This window comes from Arctopsyche grandis, chromosome 7 (assembly GCF_051622035.1).
Source record: "Arctopsyche grandis isolate Sample6627 chromosome 7, ASM5162203v2, whole genome shotgun sequence".
Lineage (NCBI taxonomy): Eukaryota > Metazoa > Arthropoda > Insecta > Trichoptera > Hydropsychidae > Arctopsyche > Arctopsyche grandis.
The window spans coordinates 7,790,116-7,804,950 of NC_135361.1; the positions used below are offsets into that span (position 1 = coordinate 7,790,116).

The 14,835-nt window shown below is 31.6% G+C and overlaps 1 protein-coding gene and 1 long non-coding RNA gene across 2 annotated transcripts in view; both read left to right on the plus strand.

Annotated features, from left to right (window-relative positions):
- LOC143914215 (matrix metalloproteinase-2-like) overlaps positions 1-14,835 on the plus strand; it is a 266,585-nt gene that overhangs the window by 126,213 nt on the left and 125,537 nt on the right. The gene's annotated exons all lie outside the window — the stretch shown is intronic.
- LOC143914232 (uncharacterized) overlaps positions 11,179-14,835 on the plus strand; it is a 30,531-nt gene continuing 26,874 nt past the window's right edge. The window contains exons 1-2 of the long non-coding RNA XR_013260798.1: positions 11,179-11,251; positions 11,368-11,417. This is a non-coding gene — a long non-coding RNA (uncharacterized LOC143914232). The remainder of the gene's footprint in view (positions 11,252-11,367; positions 11,418-14,835) is intronic.

The window sequence follows — 14,835 nt, forward strand, 5'->3', positions numbered from 1 at the left end:
GGAAAAGGGCGTCCGTACAAAAGTTACTCCTCGCCAAATCTTTCATCCTCCATTGAAATATTCGCAACTACTGGCACTGCAAACTTGTCTTCTTTTTATCGAAATCACTAGAGCGAGCGTGTTTTCTCTCTAAAGTACACCAATACTCTAAATATACGTACGTATGTAATAGTACATTCAAATAAATCCGAACAAAAAAAAAGAGTTATAGTTGTATAAACAACAAACGCAATATTTTATGAAATTATCCGAGCGAGAAATGTTCCCCTTTTTATTTGATTTATATTTCATTCTGTCTATATATGTACCTACGTGCGTGCTTCTACATATACATACATATATACATATGTATATTCCTACATAATTCATGTACAATATTTATCAACTTTTAGTATTATGGTCTTTATAAATGAAAACTGAAATTTTACCAATGTCCGCTTTTATATATTGAATTACCTAGTTAGTTCATAGATTAGTTTGGGCCGAGTTTGACCCACGTCTGATTTAGAAGGGCTAAAATTACTTAAAGTTTTCTACATATTTATGTATATGTGCGGTACATCAATTTTTGATTCAAAACTTAATGAAAGGCTTGTATTGAATTTATTTAATTTTTTTACACGCATATGTATGTAAGTATTATACATATATACCAGGAAGGTCTAACAGGTAAACCCCATTACGCCTTCCCGGCCAATTAAAAACATCGATAAAAATTTTTTACATTGCATCATAGAGACATTTATGAACAAATTTGACAAACATTTTTGCAGCATTTTATATTTCAGGAAATTTAAGATGCTATAAGCTCGATTTTTGTGAGAGATAGGACAAGATTGCTAAATTTGTTGGAAGTTTTCAATAAAATCAGATAAATTAGCAAATTCTGATAGGAAACGATCGACCTGGAGTCATTATATAACCAAGTTTTATTTTAGAAAAATAACCAAGTTTTATTTTAGCATAGTATTCCATCGTAGAAAAGGTTTCAGGAAATCTATATATGTACATTCACAGTAGAACTTTTGCCATTACACTTCATAACGTGTCCGTAATTTTATTTATTTATTTTTTATTTTTTATTACATTTTATACCAGGAAGGCCTTACAGGCAAACCACAATGCGCCTTCCTTTTCAATTACAAACAATACAGCATTTTTATTATACAAATCACTGAATTACGAGACACTGAAAACTCGCAAATTAACTAGACATCTATGAATTGTACATAAATTTTATTGTACATTAATCATACTCAAATAGTGGTGACATAGTAGGTAGGAAGGATTTTAGTCAATTTTTAATCGGGAACCGTTTCAACAATGAAATCAGAGAAAATTGGCAAACTGTGATAGGAAACGATCGACCAGGAGTTACAAATATCCAGGTCTGACCAGCAGCACTACAGATATACAGATTCTTTTCAATAGAGGTCAGCTCATGGGATCGAACCCCTCTCGATCGATCGCCTCTCGATGTTAGGCAGAAGCTTAACGACCGAGCTATGCTGCTGATAATGTAGCGTATAATCTATACATAAAACAATATATTTTAAAAATGAATTACACCGAGGACAACATCCGTAAGATTCTAAAAGCGTTTTATAGACCAACTAACACGGATTTAGACCATAAACGAGTCTAATCAAAATTCTGTAGCGAGGCGAACATTTTGCGTGTGCATTCCCTGGATTAACACATTAACGACGTCGCGTCGCATTGTACCAGTGATAGGCACCCGCGTATACGGGTACGAACACATTCTTGCACTAATTCATGTCGCAGTTAATTTTGCCGCCGCTTAATTATTCCATTTGATTTAGTGTGCCCCTGGGAGAAATTAAATGCGAAACGTAAGGATCCGGCCCGACAACTGTACCGTCTGTTTTAATTGCACTCAAAAAGCGCACGGCCCTGTAACTGTGGCTCTTTACGTCCGCACGCAATTATTATGTACGTATAAATATGTATGAACTTGTGTGTCATAGTAAAAGTGAAAAGTTTACTAAACGTACACACTTACTACCTATATATCTACAGTGACTGTACATATTTACGTGAGATGAAAGTAAAAGTTTGTGCAATATAATAATTATAATACTATTTAGCCAACAGTATAGATCGATGATTGCGTTAATGCTAACCATCGAGGTTGCCGGATTCGATCCCGTGGATTGAATTTGATTGAAAACAATATCTTCCGAGTATTTCGTTAGTGCTTGTGGCCAGTCTTGGATATTTGTGACTCAAAGTCGATCGTTTCCAATCAGATTTTGCCAATTTGTCTAATTTCATTGTTGAAACGGTTGAAAATAACATCTTACCCACATTAGGCATTACGATACCGGTTTACCGGTAAATCGACAACATTTCACCATCTGTAAATACTAGTAAATTAAAAAAATACCGGTTAACCCTTAGCCGTTTTATCAATAATTAAATACATACATATACAGGCACGTTATTGCAATACATTATATTAAAATCGATGCAAATAGCGTATTGTGGATTAGGTTGTCAGGAATTTGTTTATTTTCAGTATTAAATGTGGCAATTTCAAATTGATAAATTCACTTGTAGCACAGACTAAAAAAATCGTAATAAATGAGATAAGAAGGTTGTTTCAAGTATGATGGATACTTTCAAATGATCCAAACTTTATATAAATAAATATGATTGGTTAAAAATAAAAATAAAAAATAATTTATTATTATGAATTTACATACATTATTCACCTGAGATTTATTTTTAAATATTTATGATTCTATCTAGGCTAACTTTTTTATGAACCACATATAGTTAGCTAATCCACGAAAAACAATATTTTTTTCTTTTACCGGTAAATACCGGTATACCGGTAGTAGGAAAAATTATTTACCTTTTACTGGATTATGAAATTTGACGGTAAATTGCAATCCCTATGCAATTTGAATATTATTTAAAAAAATTTATACATGTGCAAATTTAGTACTATATTTGTCGCTAGAGGTAACCCGAAATGGAATCATGGAAAAATGTAAAATTGGGTCCATCGGCTATAGCGCGTATCCCAAGTATTAAATTGATTTATTATACTTGTATATATGTAAATGTGAAATTTGTTATTTGGTAAAATATTATTGAGGGTTTCTAAATATGAGAGGCGTATCCTGACACAATTGGGCGTCAACTAGATAAGGATACTATCTGAGTCGGTCACAGTGCACGTGTACATTTGAATATGCAGCTAATATTTCAGCGATATCCGTCATTGACATCTCCCTGTCAAAACATGTCCAATGGTGTCAAAAAATTGTATACATTCGCAAACCCGCATATTTTTAAAAATCTATGCATAACATTAACTGCTGCCTTTTTGTGTTTTTATTCATTAAAAACTTTAAATGCGTTGCTATATTTATGAAATTGAAAAAAAAACTTATTTTCCTATTTCAAAACCATTTAAAAATCAAAATCAATTACATATTCTATACAAAACTGGTATTCTTAAGAAGCCTTTTTTTAATTCATACGTAGATATGAGACCCTAAATTTTTTGAATTTTAAAATTAAAATATATTAATATACAATATAAACTTTAACCTACAATATTCGAAATATTTTTATTTTTATTACATACATATTTGATATGACAGGAATTACCCCAAGGTGACACATATGTTAAGATTATTTTTGTACATAAATACAAATATTTTTTTAATCACAACAGTGCATATAAAACAATAGAGACATATATGGACAGTCAAAAATTTTTTTGATAAACAGCAAATTTGCGAGAAATACATGTGGGTAGCATTTTATAAGATTCAACAAATTCGAGACACTAATAACTCGAATTTGCGAGAAACTGAGGGGGAAAATACCGATATATTGAATCCGTCACAACAATTGAGCTAGAAAAATTGGAAAATTCTAACAGGAGACGGTCGATCTGTGTTTATCACAACATCTCGCCAGCAGCGTATTTGACCAGGACTTGAACCCACGACCTCTCTACTGGTATGCAATAGCTCTACCAGTGCACCACGCTGTGGTTTTAATATAATATTATATAAAATCTCACCCACACATACATATTGTACACAAAATATCGTTTCTCATTTGCCATTGTTGTGGGTGTTCCTAATGTCGGATTTTTACAACGCAATAAAAATATATATAAAAAATAACATCGCTTTATCCGCCTATACTCCCTTTCTATACACATATGTATGTTTGGATAAAATATAGGATATAACATGTGTGGGGTGTGTTTTTGTTTGCCGAAGTGTGAGAGTGCCCGAAAACGACATCGTAAGAGGAGGGCCTTCTAATGCAACAAGTATATTTTCCCCTTGTATATTTGATTATATTTTTATTGGACGAGAAAGCTTTCGCTTCCTTATGTATGTATTATATTATATTTACGTATACATATGGTGTAAAAATGTCGTACAAAAATTACAACGCTTCGAAAGATTCATTATCATTACAATAGGGTTCTTTTCGTATTATTAATTCAATAGGATGAAAAGGAAGCGTTTCGGATATTATGTGTAATATTTTTACTTGTAAAAGAAAGTTTTTTTATGTAAGTTTAGTTTTTGTAACTATTATATAATTTATATTTATGATATTGATGAAAGTTTTCATCGAGTATTTTGTATAAAATATTTTTTTTGTCTGAAGGCAGTGAATTAATTTTATTACTAAAATATGTTAATAAAAATGTAAATTTAAAAAATAATAATTATATACATATTTTAAAATTACTTTCAAACTTCATGATCGGTTTTTAATATTTTAACATTAAGGTATATTTCTTTATATACTCGTATTTATGATCAGGTCTCTTTGGTCGGTGCAAAATTTAGACAAAATCAAAAGATCGGTGCAAAATTTAGACAAATTGTTAAGCAGTATATCAGTATCGCAGTCTAAGGTCGCAATATAAAACATTTCAGTTGTTGCAAATTGTATTATTATTGTGTTGTACGCGAAACAGGGCTTTGGCGAATCGCCCGCTGACCGGAAATGAACCAGGCCATTTCCCAAGTTTGCGCCGAGAGAACAACATTATTTAACTAAAGTATTGTTTGAAGAGAACACTATTGCATTGGCCTTTTCGTCATCATTCAATTTTCACGCTGGAGTCGGTCGCACTAAGTAAGGCCCGAGAAAATGTGGTCAAGCTAATGCGTTCCGATGGCGAGAAAGGCATCCCGCTGCGGTCTACATCCCCTCAACGACTCCAGGGGGATAGGATGTAGGTGGTGTCGGGGGGTGGAATCCAAGGGGATGAATCTCTAGGGGTGGTTCACTCAAAATACCACTAAGTCACCCCCGCGTCGTGGATAAACCCCGGCGAGAACAACTCAACCGACTTCTCGCGTATATATTATTATCGTATACAGGATGTGTCTTGAGCGAGTGGTCCACAGCCACTTGCAGATCGATAGATTAAGACATCCTGCATAGTGGATATAATATTTTAAAATTTTTGAATTGAAATATACATACATATATAATGCTTGAAAATACCCTTCCACTCTTTTCAATACCATTCGAGTACGTCTCTTGACTAACTTCGTTCATTCTTCTTAAAGTGCATTCAATTGTATGCTCCATTTCTGTATTGAATCTTTATATCGGGAATATAATATTTCATACTTTTCAGAGTCCATTGAATTTTATGCTACATTTTAGTATTCAATGCCAATGTTTCGCATACATACAAGCAAAACACATCAATTCTTTAGGAAAAGTAAGATTTTATTTAAAAATAGTATTAATTAATACATATATCTATAACAGTTATACGTATATCATTTTTTTATTATTAAAATGTTATGTATGATTTTTATTTAATCTGCGTAGCCCCTTCCACTTATGTACAATCATTCGGTTCTTGTTTTGCACAAGCGTCAATCATGATCAAACTACTTGGTCTTCAATTTTTCCACTCCAATCATGCATTAGGTTCATTTCATCTGATTGAAATTACAGGCATGTGGTTTTCTTTTAACGTGTTATTTACAATTTGAAATGAAGCTAGTTAGGAAATTACAGGGTACAATATTTCCTATTCAGATTTGATTATTCAAAAGAAAACAGCATGTGTTATGTATAAAACGCCCAATTTGTGATTTGAAGATGAGCAATTGGCCTCTCAATTATTGTAAATATACATAGCTAACGCAAATCATGATAACTCACTTATGGGTATTTGTGCTACGAAAATTGCCTACCGACTACAAATTGTCAGTGAAATTAAATCAACGTGACGTCAGAAGTATACAAAATATATACGCAAGGCTGTCTGATGTATTCCTATATATTTATCAAATTAAATTCATACACCCACGTACAATAGTTAGTATGAAATGTAGACTATAAAAAGTCTGCAATTATTCTGCAGTGTAATGAGGCTAGGCGTCGCAACGCTAATTGTGACGGTCGTCGGCGTCTCTCGCTTTAATGCAATTGCACATATAAATTAAATTATCCAGTCTGGATATTCTGTGTATGTGTGTGTGTATGTTTCGGTGAAATGCAATACTGCACTGGTTGAAGAATTTTGCAGAAAAACAACGAGTGCCCGTCTGTTGATTATTTAATGCTCCCAATACCGAGGTGAGAACGATATCTAACCCGTCTCTCACCTTAATTATGTATACTCGTTCAAGTCTAGACTGGAGACTTTAAACTTTCATTCTATAGTCTGTAAGATTTGCTTTATGGATGTTCGCTTTGGTGATGGAAGTTGGTGGCGGTTTCGAATTTCTCAATTTAGCAAAGTGGATGTTTTCTCGTATGAACGTAAACCGATTGGACAGGTTTGAACGGTCGATTTGATTCATGAATCAAAAGTTTGTAGTTCAATATCCGATAAATGTTATATCTAATAAGCTTAATAATGGTTTTTTAAACTTGTATTTGCACTGACTAGACATTTTTCAATTATTATTAATGCTAAACAAGCTTTTATTCAATGGTGTGTTGCTCTGAATCTTTTTCACTATGATACATATGTATGTAAAGATTTTTCAAAAAAATCAAATTTATTCAGGAACGTGAGGGTCACTCTAATGTAAATACATTTCCATATGTAGAAAGTCAAAGCGTTTTATTTTTACTTACCTCTTCTTACCTTGCAAACGATTTTTGCATGTTTAAAAGACTATGTGTACAAAAGTTAAGAAAAAGGAAATCCTTTTCCATTTAGAATACATGTTAATGAAGATATAAAGTAATGTTTATTAACTCACTATCTACCGTAAATACATAGATATCATACTAGTATATCTTATTATCCAAAATATCAATAAATAAATTTAAAAAAAAACAATGGTTTAAAACTTGACTTTTTTTTAAGAAATTGGTCGATAATATTCCAAAAATAATAATATTCAGAAAAGATTTCAAATTTAATCGGCTATTTCGTGAAAATAAATAGAAATATATATACATTTTATACAAAATCGAATACAGCAATCACACGAGTTTGAGAAACACTGATCTGATAATTCGAACTGTGGAAAACGGTAAAGAAGCTGTATTCCAATTTTTTAAATTTAATTGATAAAAAACGTATTGAATTTAGAAAGCCTCTATATTTTATCGCTTGCGAAAAATTCAGGCGGTTCATAATGAGTTAAGATTTTAAAATGAAAAATTTTAATTTTCATATACATATATAAGGTTTAATAAATTTTGTAGAAGGTTTAATTAATATTAAAGTATTCTAAAATTCTTTGTGATATTTTTATTTATAACTTTTATTTTCCATACTGATTCACAGATTCAATACAAACGAGGCTCCTAAGTATACATAAGTTCATGTATTCAGTTTAGTAATATACTTATGGAAATTTAAATCGATTTATATAAATCCTATATATTTTTATATATGTAAAAAGTAGGTCTATTCAAACATACGAATAATAAAATTCACAAGAACGCACAGTGAAATTTGTATTATTCGGCAGAAAAATTCCATTACTAATTCATACAAAAATAGGACCAAAATATTCCTAGCGAAATATTTTATCTCATATAAGGCGATTACAAAAATTCTTTTGTACTTAGTCGTCGAAGAGAGAGAGATAGTGAAAGCTTACAACCTTATTACAACAACAACAATATTACCATAAATATACGATTTTCAACATATACGATTCATATTAATATGTGTATTGTACATATGTAGATCATCTTATTAAAATGAAACTAACATAAAACCTTTAAATAACAGACCCGAAGGGAATTCACCAACTACATATACATACATACATACATATATGAGCCGTTATAATTGAAAGTGGCATAAGTCCACTTTTCTTAAACTCGAAAAATATCTCGCAAAACATTAAATATAATGTGTTGCGTTTAACAATATTTAAAAATACTGATGGTCTGTATAAATTTTTAAAAATTCGATAAACCTATGTATCTTAGAATTTCTAACGAAATTGTAAAATACCAGATATCCTATTACAGTTGTTTGTCACATTTGCTTTAGAAAAATCGTTAAAGTTTATAAAAGTTTCATTCACTACGGTCATTACTACATACGAAATTTCATATATGTTTGACGCAACACCGCAAACTGGCCGTAAATCTCCTTGCAAACTATTATTACCATTATAAAACTATATTATTCTATTCAACGATATACTACTTATATACATACATGTACTGTGCGAGTGATAGTTTCGGATTTATTGCGATTTTAATGGCGACAGTTATAGACTTAGTATTACGTTAAAGTTAAACCACCCCCCCCCCCTAATGAAATTTCAACCTTATGCATATGTAAAACGCGGAATTGGATTCCACACTGTTTACTTGAGGTTTTATCAGTATTTTTGCTCGGGTCTGCGTGTACGTGTGGGATTTACGATCTCACCTAAGTCGCCATTACGATAATGCAAGAAGTTTTTACACTCGGTCGCCGGCAATAACGTTTCCTTTTCCGCACGAGGAGAACCAAAAAGAAAAGGATGGAAAAAAAGAAGGCGAGCCAGGGGCCGTTAATGTCTGAAAACAATATATCTTTTATTATGGCGCTGAAGCCGCAGCTAGGTTTTACCGCCAATTTATCCCCAGGAGCTGAGGCTATACGAAGGCTAGATTGCTTCCTGAAAATCCATCACGATCGCCATATTTTGATTGATCATCCCGTTCGCTAATGTATCTCGTAAAACGGGAATAGTTTCGAATTAAAGTGTCCCTCACTTTATTACGATATCGTGTGGTCACTGTGGTATACTCGCAGTATTATCACATTGACGATTTAATGAGCCGATTTCGACCTAATGAATTTTCGAAAATTATGTCATACTTGTAACGAACGATAAAAATTCACGACTGCCTGTGGACTTATATATCTATTTTGATATTGTTTCGTTACGCGAACCATTCCAAATGTATAAAAAAGCTTTCATAAAAGATTCATCGCGCAGATTTTTCGCATATATGGAAATAAAATATATTTAAAGGTGTTAACAAACCGATGAAATTTTTTCTCATATATACATATATATATATATATATATATATATATATATATATATATATATATATATATATATATATATATATATATATATATATATATATATATATATATATATATATATATGTATTATATATATATATATATATATATATATATATATATATATATATATATATATATATATATTAGCCAATAGTATGACTGCGTGGTAGCGTGGTTTAGCACGAAGTTATCAGTGGGCTCGATCCAGCATACTGCTGGTTAGATTTGGGAGTATTTGTGACTCCAAATCGATCGTTTCCTATCTGAGTTTGCCAATTTTATCTGATAATTGTTGAAACGGTTCCTCAAAATTGGCAAAAAATCATCTTTCCTGTTGTCACAAATCTTCTGTATTTATTGTGTGTATAATTTGTAAAAATTATGTACAATAATCTAAATCCATAGATGTCTCAATGGATTAATTCTTTAATTTATTAATTAATAAATTAATTGTTATTTCGTGTTCTTCAGCTTCTGGAAATACAGTGATTTATGTAATAATAAAATGCTGCATTGTTTGTAATTGATTGTACAGGAAAGCGTATTGGGGTCTTCCTGTCAAGCCTTCCTGGTATATATCTATGTAAAAAAAAAATAAAAAAAATATGTACATACATGCATATTTGTTATTGTTAGATTTTTATTGTAAGAACACTGCTGGGAGCTTATTAAATAACTGATACATTTCAAAAAGGTTTCATGGATTGAAAAGAGTTCTGAAGTGTCCAAGTAAGTTCAGTAGCTTTTTGTACCAATATAAATAATACTTTTTTGCTTTTATATTTTGGGAAGACGTATAAAATAAGAACTCATTTTTTTGTGATTTTGATAATTTTCATATTATAAATATACTTTATATCCTTTTATGTATAAGAAAGCAAGTCGCAAATTCAGCTTTACTCAGATTATATTCAGATTAAAGATGTACAATTATTTTAAATATTATGATTTTATTTTATAATTCTAAGATATAACATTGGTATTCAGAATAAAGCATGAATCCATTGTGAATGTGTTTAAACATTATAAAAATTGAGCACGTTACAAAAAATTTGAGCGGTAATCTCTCCGGCTTTTCCGAACTATTCAAATATTGGTCCTTTTAAGATCCAGACTACAAAAGAGTGTAAAGGAAAGACGAAAGCAGAAGAAGGGAGGGTAGTTTAATGAAATTTTATCGATGGCTTTGTGTCTGAGGTGACTTGGCTGTAAAATTTTCAGGTTTTTGTGTTGATTTTGGCCTCGGACCTTAATGGAGTTTAATGGCACCACACGGGCGAGGGTATTTCCCGCAAATAATGCGTTTTCACGCCTGAAAAATTTTCCTGTTTATATAAATATAATACGGCAGCGCTTTTTTTTCCCGGAAAATCGTAAATTCAGCTATTATTGCACAATATGAAATATATGTATTTCGCCATCGAAACGGCGAAAGTTGCGGTGGTTTTGGTTCGGAAGCTGTGTTTTGTCTGAAAACTATTCATTAGTTCCGAACAGTTTAACAGCTATGCGAGAATTTAATTGAAATTAAAATTCGGCCCCGCTTTATGAGGTTAACCGCTCGTTAATTAATGCTTACTCGCCGTTCGAGAACCGCTTGTTGGAAAATTCGACGCACCGTTATTATCGTTATTAGTGGACAAATGCGTTACATACATTACGAATGTCGACAGCAAACAATGCAATGTTACAAGCCTATATTTTCATTCTGTAACAATTTTGATAAAAAATTATGCTATAACAATTTTGACATCTAGAAAAATTTTTTTGCCATACAAAAAGTTTCGTTGACTAAAATTAATTTATATTATTTATAATTGTTTCAGGTATGTTCCCGTTTTACTATATAAAGTGAGATATCGATCTATTCTAACATGTAAGTAGTAAAGTTTATTTTATATATTTTTTCGTGCCCTTTATGTATTGTATTTTAAACTGTATAGTACATAATTGTAAATGAATTCAAGATTATAGTGATCTTTATATTATATAACTACATAAACGTTCTGCATAAAAATTTACGAGCCAGTAGTCAAATTTGGCAAAAACGAAATATACAGAATGGCGAATTATTTTCGCGATGCGAAATCAAATTAGAGGTTGTTTTCGCCAGTTTCATTATAATGAATATTTAGTATATATAAATAATTTGGCAGGTTCCTGGAAGCTTGTTATAATAAAATATATTTATGTGTCGTTTGGATCATTAAATGATAATAATTTTATTTAAAGTTTTTAATCAACATTTGAATAGCCATTATTTATTTAATTATAAATTATTAACCGTAGTCCATCCAATGAGGCTCAATTGTCATTTGTATGGATAAAAATATTCTATATAATAAACTACATATTGATTTATCGCGTGAGTTGAAAAATATGTCAAAATTCATTGATTATATTACTGTAAAGTAAACTAATCAAAATATTGATTCAATATTCATAATCGCACGAAAAATATACATGTGTATTGTACGAGTGTACAAATATCTTTACAAACATACTATCTAGGTAGTAAAAGCATACTCATATGTACTTTTCCATGTATGTACAATTCTTCTTCAAATATTGATATTCGATTACTAGGTTCGTTCAATCGAAAATTAAACACTGCAACGACATAATGGGTTTTTAAAACACAAAACCGTCACATTCTGCATACACACAATTTTTCTCTTACATAAACGGAATTTTAATTGTTTTGGAAAATTTCAAATTGAAATACGAAAGCAATTACAGTGTTGCGTAAACTTTCAACGTTGTTTGTACTGGCGAATAAAAAACATGAAACTTATGAAACTACAAATTCGAAGCTTTCAAATTCCCACAATGGCGAAACTTTCGTTGAAAAATGTCACGTGGAATGCCTCGTGACACTTCCAACCCTTTTCTACAAATGCATTTGATCACAATATGAATAAATTTGAAGTGGAAACTCCTATGTACAAATTGAACCGTTGAATTCTGTCTGAAAACGCATTATGCATCCATGCAATAAAACTTGCTTTGAAGATTATTTACGTGACTGTCAAGCTTTAATATTATGAGTTCTGTAAAATTTTCCTACATAGAAATGTATAAATAGACTTACCATACTTATTCTCAAAAACTCAATAAATCACATGAATATGTTATTGCATGAAAAACATTATATTAAAATCATTTGATTTTGAACTTTAATATTAGTAGCGTAAATCATATCCATATGAAAATGTTCATATTTTTCTTCAACAATTTCAACATTTTGGCCCTGTAATATAATATATACATATACATATTCTTTATCCACATAAAAATTTAGTTTCACCAAAATATTATAAGGGTGAAAACACACTGAATGGTGCGTGGTACGTGTTTTTTTTTTTTATAGATATTTTTAACATGCAAAAAAACGCAGCACCCCTAGCCCATATACATGGTACACGGTCACAAAAATCACCCCCTGGAGTGTTTTCGGTGATATTTTATCCTCACTTGACAGTGATCGATAACAGTGAATCCCATATTTGAATAAATGTAGGAGAAACTTGTCAGTTGCATATGGATATGCATACACGTGCGACCTCCAAAACATATGCATTATGCACGTGCAACTACACCCGAATTCGGTGTGGGGAGCACCCACTCATTGCTTACGGTCACAGTGGGAGTGGGGAAGCCAAGAACGTGGTGTCCCATCCCATTCAGAGTGTTTTCACCCTAATGATCTTCAACATCTAAAGATCAGCAGATGAAAGGCACTCACTCACACTTGAAATAAACTCATCAACACGTTGTTTTCAATTAAGCATATTCTTTATTTAACGAGCAAGGAAATTAAATTTAGAGTCTAATTATTTTAAACTGGATAGTATCAAAGTAAATAACATATCATAGCATACAAAACGTTTCAATAACTTAGTTTATGCACTCACTTCTCCTTTGAAATAGTCTCCATCAATTTACTCAATACATATGTATATAATTTTTCCAATTTCAGTATACATAGGTAAAATACGTATTTATTTCATTTAATATTTGCGTAATAGAATTTTTATAATAAACCTTCATAAAATAAAAAAAAACATTAGTACATTGCAAACCGGAACAAAGCAACAAATTGCTCCATCTTCAAACCTGAGCATAGTCGATGTGGACAATTTGAATGCATAGAGTGCAAATTAATCTGGCGATGCATTAAAAATCATCAGATTGGACAGATTGGAACAGGGGTAGCAAATGTCAAAACGGGGGACGACAGTTTAGGGTTGCCTCATTTTTGTTTTTATTTTGTTTTTTTGTTGCGGCGGGCAGTCGTCACCAGCCACCCATTAGCGGCCGAGTGGCTTCCGTTTTGATTAACACCCGTCCAACCCCCCATTCAACCCCCACCCGCCCACTCCCCAATCCGGTTTCATTGTTTTTGGTGGCGTTTGTGTCCCAAAAATCAGTCGGTCTGTGACAAATGGTCCGGAGTGAGACAGGTGGCCGAACCAGCCTCCCTCCCCATCCACCCCCAACGCCGACCGACCCCCGTTCATTAAAAAATTCATTTGTCGAGCGGAAATAATTGATCGTCGTTCAAGCGTTAGGGGAACGATTATTATTATTGTGGTGCTCGAATGCCATTTGTGTGCACCACTGGACGATAAGAATTTTTCCAGTCATGTACATATATGTATGTACATAATATGTACATACATACATGTGTGTTTGAATGTGCGAGAAACGCCCATTAATTTCGAAGCAATTTCATCAATGTTTGACGCCCATTATTTTTATTATATATATATATATATATAAATTAAAGTGTGAGCTCACTTCTATAATGTAATATGTTAGTCCTAGTCCAGAGGCTTATTTTGATGTCGGGTTTGTATTAAGACAGGTGTATGTAATATATTTGAATATTTAGGTCATATATTATATTTACAATACATCTTACATAGATCTATTCTACCTATAACAACTACCAATCCAGTGTTCATTTTCTTTCTTGGAGCATTAACACAATCACCGAGCTATACTGCTAGCTTTATTGATTTTTAAATGCTTTTTATTATTACTAAATTATTTTCACAATACATCTTATATCTATTTTAATAGCTACTGATCCAATGATCATTTTCTATTTTACAATTTTAATTTAATTTTGTTAGTAATCATTGTATTATATTTTTCTAATGTTAATGTACAGCATAATAGGAAAACTAGTTCAAATACTTATTTACAATTCTTATAAATGCTCATAATATATCTAATACATTATATTAATTAAAGACTCTCTAATGTCGATGACCTAAAGCAGATTGTAT